This window comes from Arachis stenosperma, chromosome 2 (assembly GCF_014773155.1).
Source record: "Arachis stenosperma cultivar V10309 chromosome 2, arast.V10309.gnm1.PFL2, whole genome shotgun sequence".
Classification (NCBI taxonomy): Eukaryota; Viridiplantae; Streptophyta; class Magnoliopsida; order Fabales; family Fabaceae; genus Arachis; species Arachis stenosperma.
The window spans coordinates 47,537,605-47,564,419 of record NC_080378.1 but is presented as its reverse complement, the minus strand read 5'-3'; the positions used below and the strand labels follow the sequence as shown (position 1 = coordinate 47,564,419).

The window sequence follows — 26,815 nt, the reverse complement described above, 5'->3', positions numbered from 1 at the left end:
TAATGCAAATTGAGGTATTTTAGATTTATAATTGCTTTATTCTATTTATAATGCTTTGATTTAAAATTTTCCCTTTTGGCTTTGGTTAAGTAATTGGTGACACTTGAGTTATCAAATAAAGCAGTGGTTGAAATTGGGAGTTGCTGATTAGTTTGAGTTCCAATAACTCTAGCCTTTCCAAAGGAAAGACTAGGACTTGAGGGATCAAATTAGTTCATTCACTTAACTTACCTTCATAGTTAGAGGTTAACTAAGTGGGAGCAATAAACAATTCTCATCACATCTGATAAGGATAACTAGGATAGGATTTTCAGTTCTCATACCTTGTCAAGAGATTTTATTATTATTATTTTATTTTTCTTGTCATTCAAACTACTTGCTCCTTATTTCAAAAACCCAAAAATATATCTTTTTACATAACCAATAATAAATCATACTTCCCTGCAATTCCTTGAGAAGACGACCCGAGGTTTGAATACTTCGGTTTATTTATTTTTATTGGGTTTGTTACTTGTGACAACCATAACTTTTGTACGAAAGGATCCTCTGTTGGTTTAGAAACTATACTTACAATGTGATTATATTTGTGAATTTCTTTACCGATAGAAAATTCGATCGTCAATATATAACTTGCATGAAGAAAGCTTGTGAAAGTCGGGAATAAAGAGTTGAGCATCAAACCCTCACCGGAAGTGTTTACACTCTAGTCACTCAAGTGTTTAGGGTTGATTCACTCAATCCTCCTCTAATCATGCTTACTAAGATTTGTTTTTCATCTAACAATCAACACTTATTCAATGCATGCGTACACATATCATAAGCTCAAGGTTGGCTAACAATGGTTGACGAAAGGTAGGCTATTTGGGTAAGTGAGCTAATGAAATGATGGCCTCAATCATATATATGCATTCATACAAGGAATAGTGGACATAAGTTATCAAACAAGTCAAAGATTACACTCATAGAAAGAGAACAATGCACACAAGAATGGAAATAAGTGGTTATAAGATGTAACCACACAATTAGGCTCAAAACTCACAATAAGTTGGCGGATAGCATCCCAATAAAAATGAACTCAAAGTCATCACGCTGGCGCAAGGCCTTTTGGTAATCATCCATTTCCTTCGATATGGGTAAAACATTAAGTGCTTGCTGAATAGCCTCCTCCGACACCGGGACTTGCTTCCGGGGCACATACACTGACTGAAGAGAAGGAAGGTGGTAGTTGGTTTAAAATTCTACCACCCAAGAGAGATTGGCCTCTTGTGGCCTTCACACGAGAAACCCCCATCCTCGCTGCTCAATACGGGGCATCACATAATAAACAATATGGTCTGGTAGGGCGAGTAGGTGTTCTGGGTGATAGCTCCTCTCAACCATGGTAGGGAACATGAGCTCACAGAAGCGGTTGGGGAACAGTGTGGAGTCCCTTGCCAGATGGCTCTTCTCTTGTTCATTAATATGAACAATTGTCTTTGCCTTCTTTGAGAGGGGTTTAGCTCCTAGTGTAGGGTGCACCTTGGAGGTTGATTTTCGGGGTGCCCTTTTAGTGGCCGGTGTCTTTGACGCCTTCTCTTTGCCTTTTTCGGTGGCCATCCTAAAAAGGGAGGAAAAGGGGGAAACGTTAATCCTAAATAGCCAACATTTGGAAAATGACATGCAAGTGATAAGTAGTGCCCAAAAAGGAGTAATGTGTCTTGAGGACATGACAGCTGCAATATGTGATCAAGACAATAATAGCAACATAGGTCATAACACTTAGCATGGGATGCAAGAGTGAGTAAGGCATGCAATAAGGCATGAGAAGGGTGCACTCAAGCATCAATAAGAATGAAGCAAGTCATGGAAAATGAGTATAAGAATGGTAAACAAAAAGCAAATTAGGCTTAATGCATTTAAGGAAGAGCAAATGTGTGAGGAAGAGGCACCAAGTTGAAAGTACAAACTCAAATTGGACAAAATTGGTATAGGTGCCTTTCATCAAACACTTGGTGTGCAACATTCAAAATATGATCAAGTAGGAGAAATTCAAACAATGAGAGCCTCAAATAGAATGGCGAACAACAATACAATACCACATAGTCATAAAGGGATTAAAAGACGTCAAAATACACCATAAAAGCAAGAGAAAGCTTTAAATTTCAACACCCATGGAAAATATGAAAAGAAAGAAAGCAAACAAGCAAGAACTAATAAAGAGAAATGCAACTAAGAAGAGAAGATAAGAGAAACTAAATGCAACTAGTAAGAGAAAAGAAAATTTAAAATAAAAGACAAGAGCAAGGAGTAGGAGTGAACCTTGAGAAGAAGAAGTAGTCAAGGTGGAGTGTAGGTGAGAAATATGAGAGGATGTAGAAGGGAAGGAGAGGAAAGAGAAAGTGTGGAGTCACCGGAGGCGGTGGTGGTTGCCGGAGACAAGGGCGAGGAGGTGATGGAAGAAGGAAGAAGGAAGAAGAAGTAATGGAAGAAGGAAATGGGAGGGGAAAATGTTTAAAGGGAAGGTAAAATGGAACAGGGCGCGCGTTGTGTATTAGCTGCGTCGGAGAATCGATGCCTGCGCGCACTCCACGTGTTCGCGTGGATGGGTAGAGAAGGGAGATGACACGTAAGCGTCCTCCATGCGTACGCGTAGGTAGCAGGAAAGAGAGGGGTTGCGTACACCTCAAAGGACACGCACGCGTGGGTAGGCTTGTGCCTTAGGCACAAAGTTGGCACAAAGTAGGCCTAACTCTCGGGTTGTTTGTACCAAGAATGGCGTGCAGCACCATCGACCCGTACGCACACAGCACGCATACGCGTGGATGATAGAAACGGCAATCGATGCATACGCATCGCCCACGCTTATGCGTGGGTCGCCTGGCACGAAGTGGGCATAAAGTAGGTGGTGGACGAAATTGTGATCACTGTTCTTTGATTTTCATTTATTGTAGAATTGTGGAACTTAGGATTTTTGGCACGAGTGGACACAACTCCGTTCAACTAACCAGCAAGTGTACTGGGTCGTCCAAGTAATAAACCTTACGTGAGTAAGGGTCGATCCCACAGAGATTGTTGGTATGAAGCAAGCTATGGTCACCTTGCAAATCTCAGTCAGGCGATTCAAAGATAATTGGATTATTGGTTTAAATTTGATTAATGGAATAAATAGAAAATAAAAAGGGATAGAATACTTATGCCGATTCATTGGTGGGAATTTCAGATAAGCATATGGAGATACTGTATGCTCAAGGACGCCTGCCCTCCTACTGCTTTAACTCAATCCTTCTTACTCCTTTCCATGGCAAGCTGTGTATAGGGGTTCACCATCAGCGGTGGCTACTTTCAATCCTCTCGGGAAAATGGTCCTCTGCGGCTGTCACTCGCATGGCTAATCGTCTGGAGGCATCACCCATGGTTGATGGCTACATCCCATCCTCGCAGTGAAAACTAATGCTCACGCACTCTGTCACAGTACGGCTAATCACTGGTTGGTTCCCGCGCCTACTGGAATAGAATCCCTTGATTCTTTTGCGTCTGTCACTAACGCCCAGCACTTGCGAGTTTGAAGCACGTCACAGTCATTCATTACCGGAATCCTACTCGGAATACCACAGACAAGGTGAGACTTTCCGGATTCCCAGGATCCTACTCGGAATACCACAGACAAGGTGAGACTTTCCGGATCCTCATAAATGCCGCCATCTATCTAGCTTATACCACGAAGATTCTGTTGGGGAATCTAAGAGATATGCGCCCGGCCTAAGGTAGAACGGAAGTGGTTGTCAATCACACGCGTTCATAGGTGAGAATGATGATGAGTGTCACAGATCATCACATTCATCAAGTTGAAGTGCAACGTATATCTTGAAATAGGAATAAATAGAATTGAATAGGATATCATCTTAATGGCATTGAAACTTGAGGTACAGCAGAGCTCCACACCCTTAATCTATGGTGTGTAGAAACTCCACCGTTGAAAATACATAAGTGAAAGGTTCAGGCATGGCCGAATGGCCAGCCCCCATGGTCTGAGAACTATGCGTTCAAAGATGTCAAATTACATTAGCTAAATGTTCTATTTATAATAAACTAGCTCCTAGGGTTTACATGAGTAAGTAATTGATGCACAAATCCACTTCCGGGGCCCACTTGGTGTATGTTTGGGCTGTGCTTGATCAATCCACGAGCTGAGGCTTCTCTTGGAGTTGAACTCTGAGTTATGACGTGTTTTGGGCGTTCAACTCCGGATCATGACGTTTTTCTGGCGTTTAACTCCAGACAGCAGCATGAACTTGGCGTTCAATGCCAAGTTACGTCGTCAATTTCCGAATAAAGTATGGACTATTATATATTGCTGGAAAGCCCTGGATGTCTACTTTCCAACTCCGTTGAGAGCGCGCCAATTGGAGTTCTGTAGCTCCAGAAAATCCATTTCGAGTGCAGGGAGGTCAGATTCCAACAGCATCAGTAGTCCTTTTGTCAGCCTTTTTCAGAGTTTTGCTCAAATCCCTCAATTTCAGTCAGAAATTACCTGAAATCACAGAAAAACACACAAACTCATAGTAAAGTCCAGAAATGTGAATTTAACATAAAAACTAATGAAAACATCCCTAAAAGTAGCTTGAACTTACTAAAAACTACTTAAAAACAATGCCAAAAAGCGTATAAATTATCCGCTCATCACAACACCAAACTTAAATTGTTGCTTGTCCCCAAGCAACTGAAAATCAAATAGGATAAAAAGAAGAGAATATACTATAGATTCCAAAATATCAATGAATATTAATTCTAATTAGATGAGCGGGACTTGTAGCTTTTTGCTTCTGAACAGTTTTGTCATCTCACTTTTTCCTTTGTAGTTTAGAGTGATTGGCGTCTCTTAGGAACTTAGAATTTTGGATAGTGTTATTGATTTTCCTAGTTAAGCATGTTGATTTTTGAACACAGCTACTTTTGAGTCTTGGCTGTGGCCCTAAGCACTTTGTTTTTCAGTATTACCACCGGATACATAAATGCCACAGACACATAGCTGGGTGAAACTTTTCAGATTGTGACTCAGCTTTGCTAGAGTCCCCAGTTAGTGGTGTCCAGAGCTCTTAAGCACACTCTTTTGCTTTGGATCACGACTTTAACCACTCAGTCTCAAGCTTTTCACTTGGACCTTCATGACACAAGCACATGGTTAGGGACAGCTTGATTTAGCCGCTTAGGCCTGGATTTAATTTCCTTGGGCCCTCCTATCCATTGATGCTCAAAGCCTTGGATCCTTTTTTACCCTTGCCTTTTGGTTTTAAGGGCTATTGGCTTTTTCTACTGCTCCTTCTTTTTCTATATACTCTTTTTAGCCCCTTTTTTTTTGCCATTTTTTTTCTTTTTTTTTTGCAAGCTTTTGCTATTCACTGCTTTTTCTTGCTTCAAGAATCAATTTCATGATTTTTCAGATCCTCAATAACATTTCTCTTTGTTCATCATTCTTTCAAGAGCCAACAATTTTAACATTCATAAACTACAAGATCAAAAGACATATGCACTGTTCAAGCATTCATTCAGAAAACAAAAAGTATTGTCACCACATCAATATAATTAAACTAAATTCAATAGCTATTTTCGAAATTTACGTACTTCTTGTTCTTTTGAATTAAAACATTTTTCTTTCAAGAGAGGTGAAGGATTAATGGAATTTATTCATAGCTTTAAGGCATGGTTACATACTAATGATCATGAAATAAAGACACGAAACATAGATAAACACAATAATTAAAAACCGAAAAGCAGAAAGAAATAAGAACAAGGAATGAATCCACCTGAGTGAGGGTGGCGCCTTCTTGAAGGTCCAATGGTGCTCTTTGAGCTCCTTTATGTCTCTTCCTTGCCTTTGTTGAATGATTCCTAGTAATTTTGGTGTTCCTCCCCTTAGTTGCTTCCAATATTTTTGTGGAGGATAACTTATCCCCTGAGGTATCTCAGGGATCTCTTGATTTGTAGCCACATGTTCTACCACTGAGCTATGACGGCTTATATTTTTGTCTTTCCATCTCCCATGACTCAGAGGTGGAAGCTTTTTGTCTTCCCTTTGAGGTTTCTCTGGCTTTAGGTGCCATTAATGGTAATGGAAAAGCAAAAAAGCTATGCTTTTACCACACCAAACTTAAAATATTGCTCGCCCTCGAGCAAGAAAAGAAAAGAATAGTAGAAGAAGAAGAAAATGGAGAAGAGTGAGGGGAGATGGATTCGGGCTATATGGGTGGGATTGGGTGGGAAAGAATTTTGAATCTTGAAGGTGAGTGGGGTTTATGGGAAAGAGTGAGTGGTGAATGAAAAATAGAAGGGATGACCATGAATGGAGAGAGAGAGGGCGAGGTAGGTGGGGATCCTGTGAGGTCCACAGATCCTGAGGTGTCAAGGAATTCCATCCCTGCACCAAATAGGCATGTAAAATGCCTTCATGCATCATTCTGGCGTTCAAACGCCCTTTGATGCACGTTCTGGGCGTTAAACGCCCATGTGATGCATGTTCTGGGCGTTAAACGCCAGTTTCATGCTTGTTTCTGGCGTTCAGCGCCAGTTTGTCTTCTCTGTGCACCATCCTGGCGTTTAACGCCAGGTTGTTGCTTGTTTTGGGCGTTCAACGCCAGAATGGTGCTCTGTTCTGGCGTTGAACGCCGGCCAGATGCACCTTCTGGGCGTTGAACGCCAGCCCATGCGTCCTCCAGGGTGAAAATTTTTTTCTTCTGTTTTTGACTCTGTTTTTAATTTTTTTTTGATTTTTTCGTGACTCCTCATGATCATGTACCTAATTAAACACAAAAATAACAAAGAAATAAAATAAAATAAAATTAGATAAATAAAATTGGGTTGCCTCCCAACAAGCGCTTCTTTAATGTCAATAGCTTGACAGTGGCTCTCATGGAGCCACATGGTGATCAGGTCAATTTAGTGTGTAGTCCCAACACCAAACTTAGAGTTTGGATATGGGGTTTGAACACCAAACTTAGAGTTTGGTTGTGGTCTCACAACACCAAACTTAGAGTTTGACTGTGTGGGCTCTTCTTGACTCTGAACTGAGAGAGGCTCTTCATGCTTACTCTCTTTTGTCACAGAGGGATGGCCATGTGCCTGAAACACAAGGTAGTCCCCATTCAATTTGAAGGACTAACTCACCTCTGTTGACATCTATCACAGCTCTTGCTGTGGCTAGGAAAGGTCTTCCTAGGATGATGCATTCATCATCTTCCTTCCTAGTGTCTAGGATTATGAAAATCAGTGGGGATGTAAAGGCCTTCAACCCTTACTAGCACGTCCTCCACTATTCCATAAGCTTGTCTTATGGACTTATCTGCCAATTTGTAATGAGAACAAGGCAGGTTGTACCTCAATGATTCCCAGCTTCTCCATAACAGAGAGTGGCATAAGATTTATCCCTGACCCAAGATCACATAGAGCTTTTTCAAAGCTCATGGTGCCAATGGTGCAAGGTATTAAGAACTTTCCAGGATCTTGTTTCTTTTGAGGTAGAGTTCTCTGAATCCAAGTATCTAGTTCACTAATGAGCAAGGGAGGTTCACTTTCCCAAGTCTCATTACCAAACAACTTGGCATTCAGCTTCATGATAGCTCCTAAATATTGAGCAACTTGCTCTCCAATTATATCTTCATCTTCTTCTGAGGAAGAATATTCTTTAGAGCTCATGAATGGCAGAAGGAGGTTTAAAGGAATTTCTATGGTCTCTAGATGAGCCTCAGATTCCTCAAGATCCTTAATAGGAAACTCCTTCTTGCTTGAGGAACGTCCCAGGAGGTCTTCCTCACTAGGATTTTCGTCCTCCTCCTCCCTAGTGCATTCGGCCACTTTGATTAAATCAATGGCCTTGCATTCTCCTTTTGGATTCTCTTCTGTGTTGCTTGGGAGAATACTGGGAGGAGTTTCAATAACTTTCTTACTCAGCTGGCCTACTTGTGCTTCCAAGTTTCTAATGGAGGATCTTGTTTCATTCATGAAACTGAAAGTGGCCTTTGACAGATCAGAGACTATATTGGCTAAATTAGAAGTATTTTGTTCAGAATTCTCTGTCTGTTGCTGAGAAGATGATGGATATGGCTTGCTATTGCCCAGCCTATTGCGTCCACCATTGTTAAAACCTTGTTGAGGTTTTTGTTGATCCTTCCATGAGAAATTTGGATGATTTCTCCATGATGAGTTATAGGTGTTTCCATAAGGTTCACCCATGTAATTGACCTCTGCCATGGCAGGGTTCTCAGGATCATAAGCTTCTTCAGAAGCTGCCTCTCTATTACTGTTGGATGCATGTTGCAATCCATTCAGATTTTGAGAGATTATGTTGACCTGTTGAGTCAACATTTTGTTCTGAGCCAGTATGGCATTCAGAGCATCAATTTCAAGAACTCCTTTCTTCTGAGTTACTCCATTATTCATGGAATTCCTCTCAGAAGTGTACATGAATTGGTTGTTTGCAACCATGTCAATGAGTTCTTGAGCCTCTTCAGGCGTTTTCTTCAGGTGAATAGATCCACCTGCAGAATGGTCCAATGACATTTTCGAAAATTCAGAGAGACCATAATAGAATATATCTAATAGGGTCCATTCTGAAAACATGTCAGATGAACATCTTTTAGTCAACTGCTTGTATCTTTCCCAAGCTTCATAGAGGGATTCACCATCTTTTTGTTTGAAGGTTTGAACATCCACTCTCAGCTTGCTCAGCTTTTGAGGAGGAAAGAATTTATCCAAGAAGGCAGTGACCAGCTTATCCCATGAGTCCAGGCTATCCTTGGGTTGTGAATCCAACCATATTCTAGCTCTGTCTCTTACAGCAAAAGGGAAAAGCATGAGTCTGTAGACTTCAGGATCAACTCCATTCATCTTTACAGTGTCACAGATCTGCAAGAACTCAGTTAAAAACTGGTAAGGATCTTCAGATGGAAGTCCATAAAACTTGCAGTTTTGTTGCATTAAAGCAACCAGTTGAGGCTTAAGCTCAAAGTTATTGGCTCCAATGGCAGGAATGGAGATGCTTCTTCCATCAAACTTGGACGTTGGCTTAGTGAAGTCACCAAGCATTCTCCTTGCATTATTATTATTATTTTCGGCTGCCATCTCTTTCTCTTGTTTGAAAATTTTCTAGAAGGTCTCTTCTGGATTGTTGTAATTTAGCTTCTCTTAATTTTCTCTTCAGAGTCCTTTCAGGTTGGATCAATCTCAACAAGAGTGCCTTTCCTGTTCCTCATATGAAAGAGAAGAAAACAAGAAAAGAAAGAGGAATCCTCTATGTCACAGTATAGAGATTCCTTTATGTTAGTAGAAAAAGAAGGGGGTAGAAGAATGAGGAAGAGAGTTCGGATTTTTGATGAAGAGAGGTGGAGAGAAGTGTTAGTAATTAATTAATTAAATAGAAGAAGAAAAGAGGAGGGAGAATTCGAAAATAATTTTGAAAAAGAGTTAGTGATTTTCGAAAATTAAAGATAAATTGTAATTAAAATTAAAACATGAAACAATTAATTAATTAAAAAGAATGTTTGAAAAAGGGATGAGATATTTTCGAAAATTAGAGAGGGAAAAGTAGTTAGGTAGTTTTGAAAAAGATAAGAAACAAACAAGAAGTTAGTTAGTTGATTGAAAAAGATTTGAAATCAAATTTTAAAAAAAGATAAGAAGATAGGAAGTTAGATAAGATATTTTTGAAATCAAATTTTAAAAAAGATAAAGTTTTTGATAAGATAAAAGATAAAAAGATTTTTTTTAAAAAAAAAAAGATATTTTGAAAAAGATTTAATTTTTAAAATTACTTAACTAACAAGAAACTACAAGATAAGATTCTAGAATTTAAAGATTGAACCTTTCTTAACAAGAAAGTAACAACTTCAAATTTTTGAACCAATCACATTAATTGTTAGCTTAATTTTCGAAAATTTAATAAAAAGATTTTGAAAATATTTTGAAAAATAATTTTTGAAATTTTCGAAAATTATAAAAAAAATGAAAAAGATATGATTTTTGAAAGAGATTTTGAAAAGATAAGATTTTTAAAGTTGAAATTTTGACTTGACTTGTAAGAAACAACTAATTTTTGAAAATTTTTGACCAAGTCAATCCCAAAATTTCGAAATTTTAGAGGGAAATAAGGAAAAGATATTTTTTATTTTTAAATTTTTAAAGAAAAACACAAAAATGACCCAAAACATGAAAATTTTGGATCAAGACACAAGATGCATGCAAGAACACTATGAATGTCAAGATGAACACCAAGAACACTTTGAAGATCATGATGAACATCAAGAACATAATTTTGAAAAATTTTTGATGCAAAGAAAACATGCAAGACACCAAACTTAGAAATCTTTAATGCATGGAAAATATGAATGCAAAAATGCACATGAAAAACAACAAACAACACAAAACAAAAAATCATCAAGATCACACAAGAAGACTTGTCAAGAACAACTTGAAGATCATGAAGAACACCATGAATGCATGAAATTTTCGAAAAATGCAAAAAATTTTTAAAACATGCAATTGACACCAAACTTAAAAATTGACTTAAGACTCAAACAAGAAACACAAAATATTTTTTTTATTTTTATGATTTTCTAATTTTTTTGGATTTTTATTATTATTTTTCGAAAATAAAGTTTAAAAAACACGAAAAATAAAAGAAAAATTTTGAAAAAGATTTTTGAAAAGAAAAGTACCTAATCTGAGCAACAAGATGAACCGTCAGTTGTCCATACTCGAACAATCCCCGGCAACGGCGCCAAAAACTTGGTGGACGAAATTGTGATCACTGTTCTTTGATTTTCATTTATTGTAGAATTGTGGAACTTAGGATTTTTGGCACGAGTGGACACAACTCCGTTCAACTAACCAGCAAGTGTACTGGGTCGTCCAAGTAATAAACCTTACGTGAGTAAGGGTCGATCCCACAGAGATTGTTGGTATGAAGCAAGCTATGGTCACCTTGCAAATCTCAGTCAGGCGATTCAAAGATAATTGGATTATTGGTTTAAATTTGATTAATGGAATAAATAGAAAATAAAAAGGGATAGAATACTTATGCCGATTCATTGGTGGGAATTTCAGATAAGCATATGGAGATACTGTATGCTCAAGGACGCCTGCCCTCCTACTGCTTCAACTCAATCCTTCTTACTCCTTTCCATGGCAAGCTGTGTATAGGGGTTCACCATCAGCGGTGGCTACTTTCAATCCTCTCGGGAAAATGGTCCTCTGCGGCTGTCACTCGCATGGCTAATAGTCTGGAGGCATCATCCATGGTTGATGGCTACATCCCATCCTCGCAGTGAAAACTAATGCTCACGCACTCTGTCACAGTACGGCTAATCACTGGTTGGTTCCCGCGCCTACTGGAATAGAATCCCTTGATTCTTTTGCGTCTATCACTAACGCCCAGCACTTGCGAGTTTGAAAGCACGTCACAGTCATTCATTACCGGAATCCTACTCGGAATACCACAGACAAGGTGAGACTTTCCGGATTCCCAGGATCCTACTCGGAATACCACAGACAAGGTGAGGACTTTCCGGATCCTCATAAATGCCGCCATCTATCTAGCTTATACCACGAAGATTCTGTTGGGGAATCTAAGAGATATGCGCCCGGCTAAGGTAGAACGGAAGTGGTTGTCAATCACGCGCGTCATAGGTGAGAATGTGATGAGTGTCACGGATCACATTCATCAAGTTGAAGTGCAACGTATATCTTGAAATAGGAATAAATAGAATTGAATAGGATATCATCTTAATGGCATTGAAACTTGAGGTACAGCAGAGCTCCACACCCTTAATCTATGGTGTGTAGAAACTCCACCGTTGAAAAAACTCCAGACAGCAGCATGAACTTGGCGTTCAATGCCAAGTTACGTCGTCAATTTCCGAATAAAGTATGGACTATTATATATTGCTGGAAAGCCCTGGATGTCTACTTTCCAACGCCGTTGAGAGCGCGCCAATTGGAGTTCTGTAGCTCCAGAAAATCCATTTCGAGTGCAGGGAGGTCAGATTCCAACAGCATCAGCAGTCCTTTTGTCAGCCTTTTTCAGAGTTTTGCTCAAATCCCTCAATTTCAGTCAGAAATTACCTGAAATCATAGAAAAACACACAAACTCATAGTAAAGTCCAGAAATGTGAATTTAACATAAAAACTAATGAAAACATCCCTAAAAGTAGCTTGATCTTACTAAAAACTACTTAAAAACAATGCCAAAAAGCGTATAAATTATCCGCTCATCAGTAGGCACAACTCAGGTTTTGGTACCAGAGAGTTTGAAATTCGCAATCGATGCGTACGCGTTGACCACGCTTGTGCGTGGGTATGCGAAATGGCAATGCGACGCATAAGCGTCAGCCACGCTTACGCGTGGGTCACAATTGTGCATTTGGAACAAAAGAGGCACAAAGTGGGCACAACTCTCGGGTTTTTGCACCAGAGAGTTGCGAAACCATGCCGACGCGCACGCGCATAGCATGCTTGCGCTTTTATGCTCTCTTTTTTTTTTCATACACATGAGGAGGGCCAATTCTAGCACAAATTGGTGGTAATGTATGCTAAAGGGGTCAAAAACATCAAAAATCTCATGTAGCACTCAACCTTAAGCATTTCTTCAACATCTCAATTCAAACAAACCATTATCAATGAACTTCTCATGAGCAATATGACACTAAAATCAAGCAAAAAGCAATTCAATTATGAACAAACTCACAAATCAAGCAATCACAAAAGCAACAAAGAATAAAAAAGTTATATACAATGAGCAAGAAACAAAGAGCGATCATACCATGGTGGGTTGTCTCCCACCTAGCACTTTTGTTTAACGTCCTTAGGTTGGACGGTCATGATCTCAAATCTCCTCGCCTTCGGGTGCGTCCTCGAGAAGGAACACCTCAACCTCTTTGTTGCTTTTCATTTTTTCTCCATGGTATAACTTTAGCCGATGGCCATTCACTTTGAAGATGTTGGGGCTTGAAGGGTGCCTTAGGTGGTAAACCCGATATGGTTTGGCCTTTTCTACTCTATACGGCCTTCCCACCTTGATCTTAGCTTTCCGGGCATCAATCATAACCTAGAGTTATAGAGGAGAACTAGTTCTTTGGCTCTAAATTCCCTCCATTATCCCTTCCTCCTTGATTATAGTTATCCCTCCAACCTTGATTGGGATTCTCTTGTCAACTTTGGGTGTAATTTCCCCCTTGGTTATAGTTGCCTCCTTGTTGGTGATACCCTTGGTTCGGGCGGTTATAGAAATTATGGGTAGCCGCTAGGGTATTGTCTTCTTGGAGACTTGGACACTCATCCGTGTAATGAGATTAGCAAGAGCAAATCCCACACACACGTTGGGGAACCAATTGTTGACTTTATTGTTGTTAAGGAGGTGGAGATTGTTGTTGATTAAGTTGGAGTTGCTTTAGAATGCTAGTCATCTCTCCCAAGGCTTGAGTAAGGGCGGTAGTCTCACCACTAGAAAAAACTTGGTTGATAGCTTTTGGATGATGGTTTCTTTGTCTAGCATGTTGGATGGACTCCGCCAAATCGGTGATTAATTGCCTTGCCTCTTCTGCTGTTCTATACTTTGTCAAGGAGCCATTGCTTGAAGCATCCAAGAGGATCTTGTCTTGTGGTTTCATTCCTTGGCAAAAATAGCTAATCAACACTTGAGTGTCAATCATATGGTTGGGGCATGAGTCAAGAAGCCTCCGAAATCGTTCCCAATACTCATATAGACTTTCCATTTCACCTTGGACAATGCATGAAATCTCTTTCCTCAATCTATCCGTCAAGTCCGAAGGAAAGAATTTATCTAAGAATTCCCTTCTAAGTAAGTCCTAATCGCTAACAATCTCATTGGGCAAAGTGTAGAACCACTCTTTAACTCTCCCCTCAAGAGAGAAGGAAAAAGCATACAACTATATAGCAACTTCATCGGAACCTTCCCGCCTAGTAGTAGAACATACACCTTGGAAGTCCCTAAGTGTCTAATAGGATCTTGGGTGGAGAGTCCATGAAACTTGGGTAAAAGATTAATCAAGGCGATCTTGAGTTCAAAATTAGCATTTAACTCCAGATGACGCACTTGAAGCGGTTGAAGAACAAAGTCCAGAGCACCGGCTTCCTTAAGAGTGACTCTCCTTGGAGCGGCCATGGTTTCGCTACCTAGATCAATAGAAGAGGTATTAGTAGTATCGATGGAAGAGTATATCATTCCTTCTTTGAATGACGATTCCGATTAAACCTCGGATAAGGTTGGTGAATTGGTAGAAACCCTTTCACCACCTCCAAAAGCTAACCTTCTCCGAGCTTGCCTAATATGGAGTAAAGTTTTCTCAATTTCGGAATCAAAAGTAGCTAAGCTCAGATCCAGTAGTGAACGCGTCATACAATGAAAGAGGCATAGAGCTCATGACGAGAAAATGCACTAAACAAAGATTAATCCTAACTAACAATTCAAACTACCAAACAATCAATGAAAATGCAAGTATTCACATATCCACATATTTACACTAACCAACAACATGGCACACATATGCAATTTTCTGGCAATGGTGCCATTTTGATGAGCTATATTTTGTCGGTATAGAAATTTAGCAAATAAGTTTATCGTGAGTATAGTCTAAACCAACAAGCTATAACGCATAAAACAAAGAAAATGTGTGTCCATAATCCAATTCAATAATCGAGAGTATTAATCCCGAGTCGTTCTCCCTAGGAGTTGTCCTAAGGTGCACATCTTTGGCTAGGAGTCTCTTGGTGTTTGAGGTTGAGCATGAAGAATGTAAACAAGCTTGCATAAAAGTAATGAACAAAAAGCAATGAAACTAAGGGACAGAAGAATTTGGAATCAAGCAAGAGTGAATAACAATCAATCAATATAAAAGCCTTGGTTAGGGTTCGGAATTGGAATTCCTATCATCATTATCTCTATCAAGTGTGATATCAATTGGTTATTGCTCCACTTAGTCAACCTTTAACTATGAAGGAAAGTCAAGTGGAAATAATCAACTTGAGTCTACAAGTCCTAGTCAAATCCTAAGGAAAGACTAGAGTTAGTGTCATTCAAGTCAATTAGCAATTTCCAATTATCAATCAACAAAAGCTTTGACAATTCAAGTGTCTCCAATTATCCAACTCCTAAGCCAAGAGTGAAATTCTACTCCATAGCTATAGTTGACATTTTCTCAAACAATTGGTGAACAACAATGGAAGACATCATGAAATTGAGAAAGGCAATAGAATTAAAACTATCTATTGCAAACAATTAACAACAATCAACAATTAACAACAATTAACATGAAATTCCTCAATTCATTAATAGAAATCAAAGTAACAAAGTCTAGATCCAAGATCCATAATGCTAAAACAACAAGAACACTAAATTGAGAGTAGGAGAAGAAGATCTACAACTAAAACAATGTAGAATTGAATCAAATTCAGATCTCACCAAAGAATCCAAGTACAGTTGAGATTGAGAAAGCCAAAAACCTAGAGAGAAGTTAGAGTTTCTCTCTCTAAAAGTGTAACTACCAAAAACTAACTCTCAAAATATCTAAATGTGTGAAAAGTGTGAATCTCCTTCAACCCTTGGTTCTTTTAATCATTTCCCGCCTGAATTCCACTCAGAATTGGGCCATGAGCTTCTCTGAAATTTCCAGGCACATTTTCATTAAAGAGGTCACGTGTGCGCGTCACGCGTACGCGTCGATGAGGTTTTGCAATCCACGCGTATGCGTCAAGCGTGCGTACGCGTCGATGATAACTCTGCTCAGCTACATGGAAGCGTCGACTTTTGCGGGCCAATCTCAAATCTGAGCTCCTACGCGTGCGCGTAGGTTGCGCGTGCGCATTGATGCCTGAACTCCAAAGCTCCACTTTTATGCTCCTTCCACTTATGCATACTTCCTTTCCCTCTTCTAGACCATTCTTGCCCCTATAAGCTCTGAAATCACTTAACAAATGGATCATGGCAACGAATGGTAATAATGGGAGATTAAAATATAGCTTATTTAGATCTTTAAAAGCATGTTTTCAACCATTAAGCAAAACTAGGAAGGAAACACAAAACTATGCATTTTATGTGGATAAGTGTGAAGGAAGTTAATGAAATCATCTAGATTACGCACAAAATATACCCCAAAATAGTGGCGCATCAATCGGCTCAGCAATTAAGTTCTGCATCTATGTGTCTGACTTCTATTTCTTAGAATTGTCCAAGTTGCTCCAGTGTTTTCTCTAAGTATCTCTACATATTGGGATCTTTGGCGTGGTAATCCCCATTTATCTAAGAGGTTATTACTTCAGAGTCATTAAACACAATGACCTTTGATGCCCTACATTTTTGGCTAGTTTTAAGCCAACAGTCATGGCTTCATACTAGGCTTGGTTGTTGGAGGAAGGAAATTCAAATTTTAGCAAGAGCTCTACCTGTGTTCCTTCTTCATTCTCGAGAATGACTCCTGCCCTGCTTCTAGCTTTGTTGAACTACCCGTCCACATATAAGCTCCAACTTGTTGGGCTTCCTTAGTGCTCGCTTGTGTATTCGGCCAGGAAGTTGGCCAAATATTAAGACTTGTTTGTTGTCCAAGTATCATATTTAAGATTGAACTCGGATAGGTCCACAGCCCATTATAGCATCCGACCTGCAATGTCTGTCTTCTAAAGGATATGCTTCATAGACTTATTAGTTTGGATTTTAATATTGCGGGCTTGGAAGTAAGGTTAAAACCTTCTAGAAGCCAAGACGAGGGCAAAGGAAAATCTTTCTACTCTTTGGTAGTTTAATTTTGCCCCCTACAATGCTTTACTTTTGAAGTAAACAGGTCGTTGTCCTTCTTTGTCTTCTTGAACAAGGGCATCGCTACGGCTTTATCTGCAATAGCCAAATACAACACGAGTTCTTCTCCTACTTTAGTTCGGGTCAGAATTGGTGGTTGACTCAAGAATTTTTTTTGAAGTCTTAGAAAGCTTGCTCACATTCTTGGGTCCCCTAAAACTAGTGTCCTTTCATGAGGATGGTGAACAAAGGTAAGGATTTCAAAGCTGACCCGGCCAGAAATCTAGACAAAGCTGCCAGCCTACCATTTAAATGTGGGACTTCTTTTAAGCAAGTCAGACTCTTCATTTCCATAATGACTTTGCATTTTTCCAGATTGACTTTGATGCCTCTTTGAGTGAACATGAATCCCAGGAACTTGCCAGCTTCTACTAGAAAGGTACACTTTATGGAATTTAATCTCATCCCATGCTGCCTTATTGTGTTGAATACTTTTGTTAGGTCAGACAACAGGCTATTTTCTTCCTTGGCTTTTACAAGCATATCATTGATGTAAACTTCCATCATTTTTTAAAGTTGAGAAGAGAATTCTTTGTTCATTAACCTCTGGTAAGTGGATCCAGCTTTTTTAATCCGAATTGCATTACTACATAACAATAATTAGCTATTGGGGTGTTGAAACAAGTTTTCTCTTGGTTCGATTTGTGCAACGGGATTTGGTTATATCCCAAATAATCATCCATAAAGGACAGGTATCTGTACCTTGAAGCCAAATTCACCAAAGTATCGATGCTAGGAAGAGGATATGGATCTTTAGGACAAGCCTTATTGAGGTCGTATAGTCGACACACATTCTCTATTTTCCATTTTTTTCTACACAAACACTATGTTTTCCAATCATAAGGGGTACTTTACTTCCTTTATGAATCCGACCTCTAAAAAATCTTGGACTTATTCTTGAACAACTTGTGCTCTTTTGAGGCCGAGCTTTCGTTGTTTTTGTTATACAGGTCATGAGCCTGGATAAACAGCAAGTTTGTGACTCTTGAGGTCGGAGTGAATTCTGGGCACATTGGAATTCTTTTACAAGAGCTTGATAAAATCTGCTTTCAATTCATTGTCCAAGTTGGCTCCTATGCTTGTAGTTTTTCCATCTTGGTCTCGATTTGCACATTTTTTATTTTCCCATCAGGTTGTAGTTTCATCTTTTCTCATGTTTGGACACCTCCAAGTTCAATGGTATTGACCTCTTTTCCTTTTGTACATCCACATGGTTAAAGCTTTTATTATAGCACCTCTTACAGTGGCTATTCCCTCTGGAGTCGAGAATTTCATACAGAGAAGAGGGATAAAGACCTACATCAAGTCGGTTTAATGTCGTCCGACTTATCAAGACATTGTAGGCTGAACCTATGTCAACTACAATGTAGTCTATACTCAAAATTTGGGATTTCATTTCTTTACCAAAAGTGGTGTGCAACAGAATGAAACCAAGAGGTCAGATGGGTAGGTCTTCCTACCCGAAAAGGGTGTCATGGTATGCTCTTAACTCCTTTTCTTCTAACCCCAACTTGTCGAAGGTAGGCTTAAACAAGATGTCAGTGGAGCTTCCTAGGTCTACCAAAGTTCTGTAGAGATTTGCATTGGCAAGTATCATGGTGATAACAATGGAATCGTCATGCCCTAATTTTATCCCTTGTGCATCTTCTTTTGTGAAGGAAATAGTAGGCAAGTCGAGAATTTCAGCCTATTTTCTGACCTGAAAGACTTCTTTTAAATGTCTTTTTCTAGAAGATTTAGTTATTCCTCCTTTGGTGATTCCTCCGACTATCATGTAGATGTGTCAATCAGAAATTCATGGTGGCTGATCTCGTAGACTCCTATCCTCCTCTTCTTTTTTTCTTTTTCCCTGATCGTCAGATCTTTCTATCAGGTACCTTCTTAATCGACCTTCTCTGGCCAAATTTTTTATTACATTTTTCAATTCGTAATAATATTTGGTAGAATGTCCATACTGATATTCGCAGTATTCCGTTTAACTTCCATCTTTCTTATTTTTGATGGGGCGAAGAGGTGGAATTTTATCAGTATGGAAAATCTCCCTGTAGATGTCGACAAGCGAAACTCGTAGAGGGGTGTTGTTATGGTACATTTGAGGCTTGTCCGAGCTATACTCACTTTTCTTTATTTTTTTCTCTTTATCCCAAGCTTGATAAGGATAGTTTTGTTTGGGAGAAGGTTCTCTTAGTCGGGCATTTTTCTCAATGTTGATTTACTTTTCTGCTCACTCTTGTACCTCGCTCAGGAAAGTCGGGTGTTTCTTTGATATAAGATTAGGAGAAAGGTCCTTCTTTGAGACCATTGACTAGCTGGTACACGAAATCGTAATACACAACTTCTTGCAGCTGACCAGCAAGTGCACTAGGTCGTTCAAGTAATACCTTACGTGAGTAAAGGTCGATCCCACGGAGATTGTCGGCTTGAAGCAAGCTATGGTCATCTTGTAAATCTCAGTCAGGCAGATTCAAATGGTTATGAGGTTTTGATAATTAAAAGAATGAAATAGAACATAAAATAGGATAGAAATACTTATGCAATTCATTGGTGGGAATTTCAGATAAGTGTATGAAGATGCTTTGTTCCACTGAGCCTTGGCTTTCCTGTTGCCTTCTTCCAATCATTCATACTCCTTTCCATGGCAAGCTGTATATAGGTGGATCACCGTTGTCAATGGCTACCATCCATCCTCTCAGTGAAAATGGTCCTCTACGATTTCCCGCATGGCTAATCAGCTGTCGGTTCTCGATCGTGTTGGAATTAGATCCATTGATCCTTTTCTGCACTTCACTGCGCCCCCAATCGTGAGTTTGAAGCTCGGCATAGTCATCCCATCCCAGATCCTACTCGGAATACCACAGACAAGGTTTAGACTTTCTGGATCTCAAGAATGCTGCCAATTGATTCTAGCTTTTACCACGAAGACTCTGATCACATGGAATGGATGGCTCTGTTGTTAGGAGAGGTAACCATGCGTCGTGGACCAGGAGGCCAAGAGATACACACTCAAACTCTCACAGATAGAACGGAGGTGGTTGTCAGGCACACGTTCATAAGGGAGGATTATTATAAGTGTCACGGATCATCACATCCATCAGGTTGAAGTACGAGTTAATATCTTAGAACAAGAATAAGCTTGACTTGAATAAAAAACAGTAGTAATTGCATTAATTCACGAGGAACAGCAGAGCTCTACACCTTCATCTATGATGTGTAGAAACTCCACCGTTAAAAATACATAAGAACAAGGTCTAGACATGGCCGAATGGCCATGCCTCCCAAATAACATGAAACAATCGAAAAAGGGTTCAAAGACCTGATCCCAAGATCAAAGATGATCAAAAGATGAAAATACAATAGTGAAAGGTCCTATTTATAGTGAACTTGTAACCTAGGGTTTACAGAAATAAGTAAATGATGCAGAAATCCACTTCTAGGGCCCACTTGGTGTGTGCTTGGGCTGAGCATTGAAGCTTTCACATCCATAGGCTTCTCTTGGAGTTAAATGCCAACTCTGATGCCAGTTTGGGCGATTAACTCCAGCTTTTATGCCAGTTCTGGCGTTTAACGCCAGAAAAGGGTCTCTGACCAGCGTTTTGACGCCAATTTGGGCCATCAAATCTCGGGTAAAGTATAGACTATTATACATTTCAGGAAAGCCCAAGATGTCTACCTTCCAACACAATTGAGAACGTGCCAATTGGGCTTTTGTAGCTGCCGAAAATCCATTTCGAGTGCAGGGAGGTCAAAATCTAACAGCATCTGCAGTCCATTTTCAGCCTCTGAATCAGATTTTTGCTCAGGTCCCTCAATTTCAGCCAGAAAATACCTGAAATCATAGAAAAATACACAAACTCATAGTAAAGTACAGAAATGTGATTTTTGCATAAAAACTAATGATTATATACTAAAAACTAACTAAATTATACTAAAAACTACCTAAAAATAAGCCAAAAAGTGTATAAATTATCCGCTCATCACAACACCAAACTTAAATTGTTGCTTGTTCCCAACCAACTGAAAACAAAATAGAATAAAAAGAAGAGAACATACAATGAATCTCACAATATCAATGAAACTTAGTCCCAATTAGATGAGCGGGGCTAGTAGCTTTTTGCTTCTGAACAGTTTTGGCATCTCACTTTATCCTTTGAAATTCAGAATGATTGGCATCTATAGGAACTCAGAATTTTAGATAGTGTTATTGATTCTCCTAGTTCAGTATGTTGATTCTTGAACACAGCTACTTTATGAGTCTTGGCCGTGACCCTAAGCACTTTGTTTTCCAGTATTACCACCGGATACATAAATGCCTCAGACACATAACTGGGTGAACCTTTTCAGATTGTGACTCAGCTTTGCTAGGGTCCCCAGTTAGAGGTGTCCAGAGTTCTTAAGCACACTCTTTCTGCTTTGGATCACGACTTTAACCACTCAGTTTCAAGCTTTCCACTTGGACCTTCATGCCACAAGCACATGGTTAGGGACAGCTTGATTTAGCTGCTTAGGCCAGGATTTTATTCCTTTGGGCCCTATCCATTAATGCTCAAAGTCTTGGATCCTATTTTACCCTTGCCTTTTAGTTTAAAGAGCTATTGGCTTTTTCTGCTTGCTTTTTCTTTTTCTTTCTTTTTCTTTATTATTTTTTTTGCCAACTTTTTTTTCGCAAGCTTTTTCCTTTTCACTACTTTTTCTTGCTTCAAAAATCAATTTTATGATTTTTCAAATTATCAATAACGTTTCTCTTTATTCATAATTCTTTCAAGAGCCAACAATTTTAACATTCATAAAATTTGCTATAAAAAATATGCACCGTTCAAGCATTCATTCAGAAAACAAAAAGTATTGACACCACATCAATATAATTAAACTAATTTCAAGATAAAATTTGAAATTCATGTACTTCTTGTTCTTTTTTAATTAGGAATATTTTTCATTTAAGAAAGGTGAAGGATTTATGGGACATTCTTAGCTTCAAGGCATAGACACTAGACACTAATGATCATGTAATAAAGACACAAACATAGATAACACACAAAGCATAAAAATTGAAAAACAGAAAGCTAAGAACAAGGAAATCAAAGAACGGGTCCACCTTAGTGATGGCGGCTAGTTCTTCCTCTTAAAGATCCAATGGAACGCTTGAGCTCCTCTATGTCTCTTCCTTGCCTTTGTTGCTTTTCCCTCATGGCTATTTGATCCTCTCTAATTTCATGGAGAATAATGGAGTGCTCTTGGTGCTCCATCCTTAGTTGCTCCATATTGGAACTCAAATCTCCCAAAGAGGTGTTGAGTTGCTCCCAATAGTTGTGTGGAGGAAGTTGCATCCCTTGAGGCATCTCAGGGATTTCTTGATGAGGGACTTCATCATGCTCTTGTTGAGGTCTATGAGTGGGCTCTCTTGTTTGCTCCATCCTCTTTTTAGTGATGGGCTTGTCCTCTTCAATGAGAATGTCTTCCTCTATGACAATTCCAGCTAAATTCCATAGGTAACAAATGAGATGAGGAAAGGCTAACCTTCCGGATACTCATTCCTTTTGAGCATGAAAGGGACCTCAGGGATCACCTTCTTCTTGGCCACAACTTCATAGAAGTGGTCTTGATGGACCTTTGAGATGAATCTTTGATGGTGGAATCGTTACTCCCTTTTGTTAGAGAGTTTGTTGAGATCTCCTTTCTAGGGGAGTAAGAGTTAGTTGCTAATTTAAGCAAGTAGGACTATGATAACCTCGTCGTATTTGACCTCTATGAGGTCCGGTAGGTGTCGATCAAGCCCTCATATGCTAATTAGGCTTTACTTGTCTTGGGTCTGGCTATGTTTTGGGTAAAGGTATGAATACTTACTATCTTAAAATATGGATTTTTGGCCATACTTACGATACACATGACAACTCTCCATGCTTTTCAAATATAGCTACATCAGCGCCATACATATTTTGAGTTCAATACGTGTGTTCCTGACAAAAATATAATTCCCGATGTTTTTTTCTTCCTTGGTTACTAAATGATCAACCCTGAAATATAAAGGGAGTAGAAATGTCATTATATCTAGATGCAATAATAATCAACCACATTGATAAACCACAATTTTATAGTTTATCTTGTATTGAATTTAGTGGATTTTATCAACTTTTCTCATATTTATTCACTAAAATAGCATGGTTTTGTAATTCTCCATAATTTGTGCTTAAGAGTGAAAACATGCTTTTTAGGCCTTAAAATTGTTAATTTTAATTCACTTTAATTCCATTTGATGCCTTGATATGTTTGTGGAGTGATTTCAAGTTTATAGGGCAAGGATTTGATTGGAGAAGTAAAGAGAAAATCATGCAAAGTGGAGAATTCATGAAGAAATAAGGGTTTGCAGAATTCATGGCAATGCGTACACATGACCGACGCGTACGCGTGAAAGTAAAATTTGCCAGGTGACGCGTATGCGGGGGTCACGCGTATGCGTGACAAGTAGCACATGACTCATTTAAAGGCAACACGCTGGGTCCAATTGTTGAGCCCATCCAGGCCTATTCCAACCCATTTCTGATGCTATTGAACCCAAGGATTGAAGGTGGAATAAACCAAGTAGTCATAATTTAGTTTTCATAATGTTTTAGGTTAGAATTCTAGAGAGAGATGCTCTCTCTTCTCTCTAGAATTTAGGTTAGTTTAGGTTAAATTTTCTTAGATCTAAGTTTTAATTCTTATTTTTAGTTCAACTCTTTTTATATTTTATTGTTCTATTATCTTAATCTTCTTTGTTTCTCTTGTTAATTTCTTTATATTGCCATTTTTACTTTCATGAACCCTTGTTGGATTTTGATTCTCTCTAATGAAATTTGATGTTTTATGTTTCTTTGATGCTTGTTTGAGTTGTTATTATTGTTTTCTTGCATTGGGTAGTTGTAGATTTTATTATTATTTCACTTTTATGATGCTTTCCTTTTATGCCTTCCAAGTGTTTGATAAAATGCTTGGTTAGGTTTTAGAGTGGATTTTTGTGTTCTTGGCTTCGGTTGGTAACTTGAAGACTCATGAGTGATCAAAATCTATTGTTGATTGGTATTTGAAGGTTGCTAGTTGGCTTGAAGTCCACCAAAGCTAATCTTTCATTAGAACTTGTGGACTAGAGTCAATTTTGCTCACTTGACTTTCCTTCAATTGTTAGAGGATAACTAAGTGAGAGCAAACTACACTTACCATCACAATTGATGATGATAATGAGGATAGGAATTTCAATTCTCACCCCTTGCCAAGACCTATCTTAGTTATTAGCTTTATTTTCTTGCAATATACATTTCTTGTTTATCAATAAAAAAACCCCAAAAATCTCCCAAAACCAATAATATGCACACTTTCCTGCAATTCCTTTGAGAGACGACCCGAGATTTAAAAAATCTTGGTTTTTATTGGTTTGCTTAAGTGGCAAACAAATTAAACTTTGATTGAGAGTTATTTGTCGGTTTGGAACTATACTTCGACGAGATTATTTTTGTGAAAATTCCGAACCGACAATTTCTCCTCTATCAAGTTTTTGGCGTCGTTGCCGGGAAATTATAAATGTGTGTCTTATTATTGGTTATTGTATATATGTGAATATTGTGAATAGTTGCTTTTGCTTCTTTTCTTGTTTTTGTTAGTTTTAGGACTTTGTTTGCTTATTTCTTATTAGTGTTAGTTTTTATTTTCTATCCTACTATGAATTCTCATCTCTTTGGCTATGAGTTTGGTTCTAACTCTATTGTAGGAAATGAGAATTACAATGAGGATATGCATCAAGGATGGGACAATCAAAGGTGGGAGGAGCCTCAAGCTTATGGACAACCTTCATCGCAACAACTTTTCCCAATATACTATGAGCAAGAACCATACCATGATGCATACCAATCTAATGGTTATGGTGGACCTCCTTGTGGTTATCAACCACCACCACCATATGTGGTGCACGAAATTGGAACTCGCACAACTGAATCGGCAAGTACATCAAGTCGTCCAAGTAATACCTCAGGAGAGTGAGGGTCGATCCCACGAGGATTGTATGATTGAGCAAGTAATAGTTTTCTTGCTGAACTAAGTCAGGCAAATAGAAAAGATGGTTGTTTTGGGAAACGCATAAAAAGAAATAGTAAAGGAAGAGTTACTGAATTGGTGTAGAAACAATGATGAAAAATTAGTTAAGCCCTCGGAGATGCTTGTTCTTCTGGATTGATACTTCTTACTGACTACTTTAACAATGAATGTTTCATTCAATGGCAAGGCTATAAGTGATTAAAGGCGGGGCTAGTGGTCATTAATCTCCTCTGATCCAAATCAAAAGCCAGTGCTATTGGTCATTCAATCTGAATGAGGGTAAAGCTCACGCAATTCAATCTCTGGTGATCCTACTCAAAATGCCACAGATAAGGTTAGATCTTCTGGATCGGAGAATGATGCTCAATGTTCTAGCCTTAAAGACACAGAGACCTCAATTACCCATGGCTAATGAGATTTTATGTCACTTATCCCAATTAGCCCAGATAACTTGTTGGAACTTGTGATGCATTCTCAAGCTGCAGCTCATACTATCCCGCTAAAGCTTCGCAAGAGCTCATGTAGAATGAGGCGTCATACTCTCGTTCCACCCCGAATTCATAGAGATTAAGAACGACAATACATTATAGAATGAAATCAAACATATAATCCTTAACCTAAGAGGTTTAGTTGCTCATAGCTTACAGAAAAAAGTGATAATGTGGAGAAGATGACAGCTCTCCTTCCAAAGGCGTGTCCCTAGAATGGATGCATCTTACTCCTTAAATACTAATCTAATAATAAATACTAGACCTAAAAAGATATTGTTTTTAATGAAAAATTACAAAAAGAAAATAAAATAAGCCTAAGAGGTGCTAAATCAACTTTGGGCCCATGTTGGTCATGTGCTTCGTATGCCTGGCGTTCAACTTGGGCTTCAGGGCGTTGAATGCCCATTAGGGGGGTGAGCGTGTTGTTTCCTTACTCCCAAGGTGGCTTTGAACTCTAGTCTTGGGCATTCAACGCTGGGCTTGCTCCTTTTTGGGCGTTGAACTCCAGTCTTGGGCATTCAACTTGGAGGCTGGTCCTTCTTGGGCGTTGAACTCCAGAGGTGGGCGTTCAATGCCCGTTTTGTGTATTCATTTCCAAAGAAAAGTATAAACTATTATATATTGCTGGAAATCCCTGGAAGTTAGCTTTCCAACGCCATTGAGAGCGCGTCAATTGGACTTCTGTAGCTCAAGATATGCTCGTTAGCATGCTATCCTTTCTTTGACTCTGAATTAGACTTTACCAAAACTTGCCAATTTCACTCAAATCACCTAAAATAATAAGAAAAACAAAAAAAAACTTAAAGTAGCACCCAAAAGGTTAATTTTGCACTAAAACATACTAAAACTTAATAAAATATAACGAAAAACACTAAAAAAAAGTACAAAAAGGGTATAAAATATCCACTCATCAATATGCCTATGAACCCCCTCCTCAACAATGTTATCAACCTTATTCACAAGCCTCATGGTGTGTGAAATTAGAACTCGCACAACTTAACTGGCAAGTGCATTGGGTCATCCAAGTAACACCTCAGGTGAGTGATGGTCGATCCCACGAGGATTGTCGGATTGAGCAAGCAATAGATATCTTGTTGGACTTAGTCAGGCAAATGGTGAAAGATTGTTGTTGGTGTAAACGCATAAGATAGAATAACAAAGAAGGTAATAAAAGGTTGGTGTAAGATCAATATGTTAAAACAGTTAAGGTCTTGGAGATGTTTATCTTTCCGGATCAATCTTCTTACTAACTACTTTAACAATGAATGTTTCATTCTCTGGCAAACTATAAGTAATTAAACCCTAATTCCTGAGCGATTTGATCTCCTCAGATCCTTATCAAACGCCAGGGTCAGTGGTCATTTAATATAAATTAGAGGGTGTTCTGTGGGTTACCTGAAACTGGGAGTTCGATCTCGGACAAGATCTT

General features: G+C 38.8%; 1 non-coding gene across 1 annotated transcript; it reads left to right on the top strand.

The window, feature by feature from the left end:
- The first annotated feature begins 8,590 nt into the window (after window positions 1–8,590).
- LOC130964680 (small nucleolar RNA R71) lies at window positions 8,591–8,694 on the top strand. The gene has a single exon (XR_009080765.1). It is a non-coding gene; the product is annotated as a small nucleolar RNA R71 (small nucleolar RNA).
- Window positions 8,695–26,815: the final 18,121 nt, after the last annotated feature.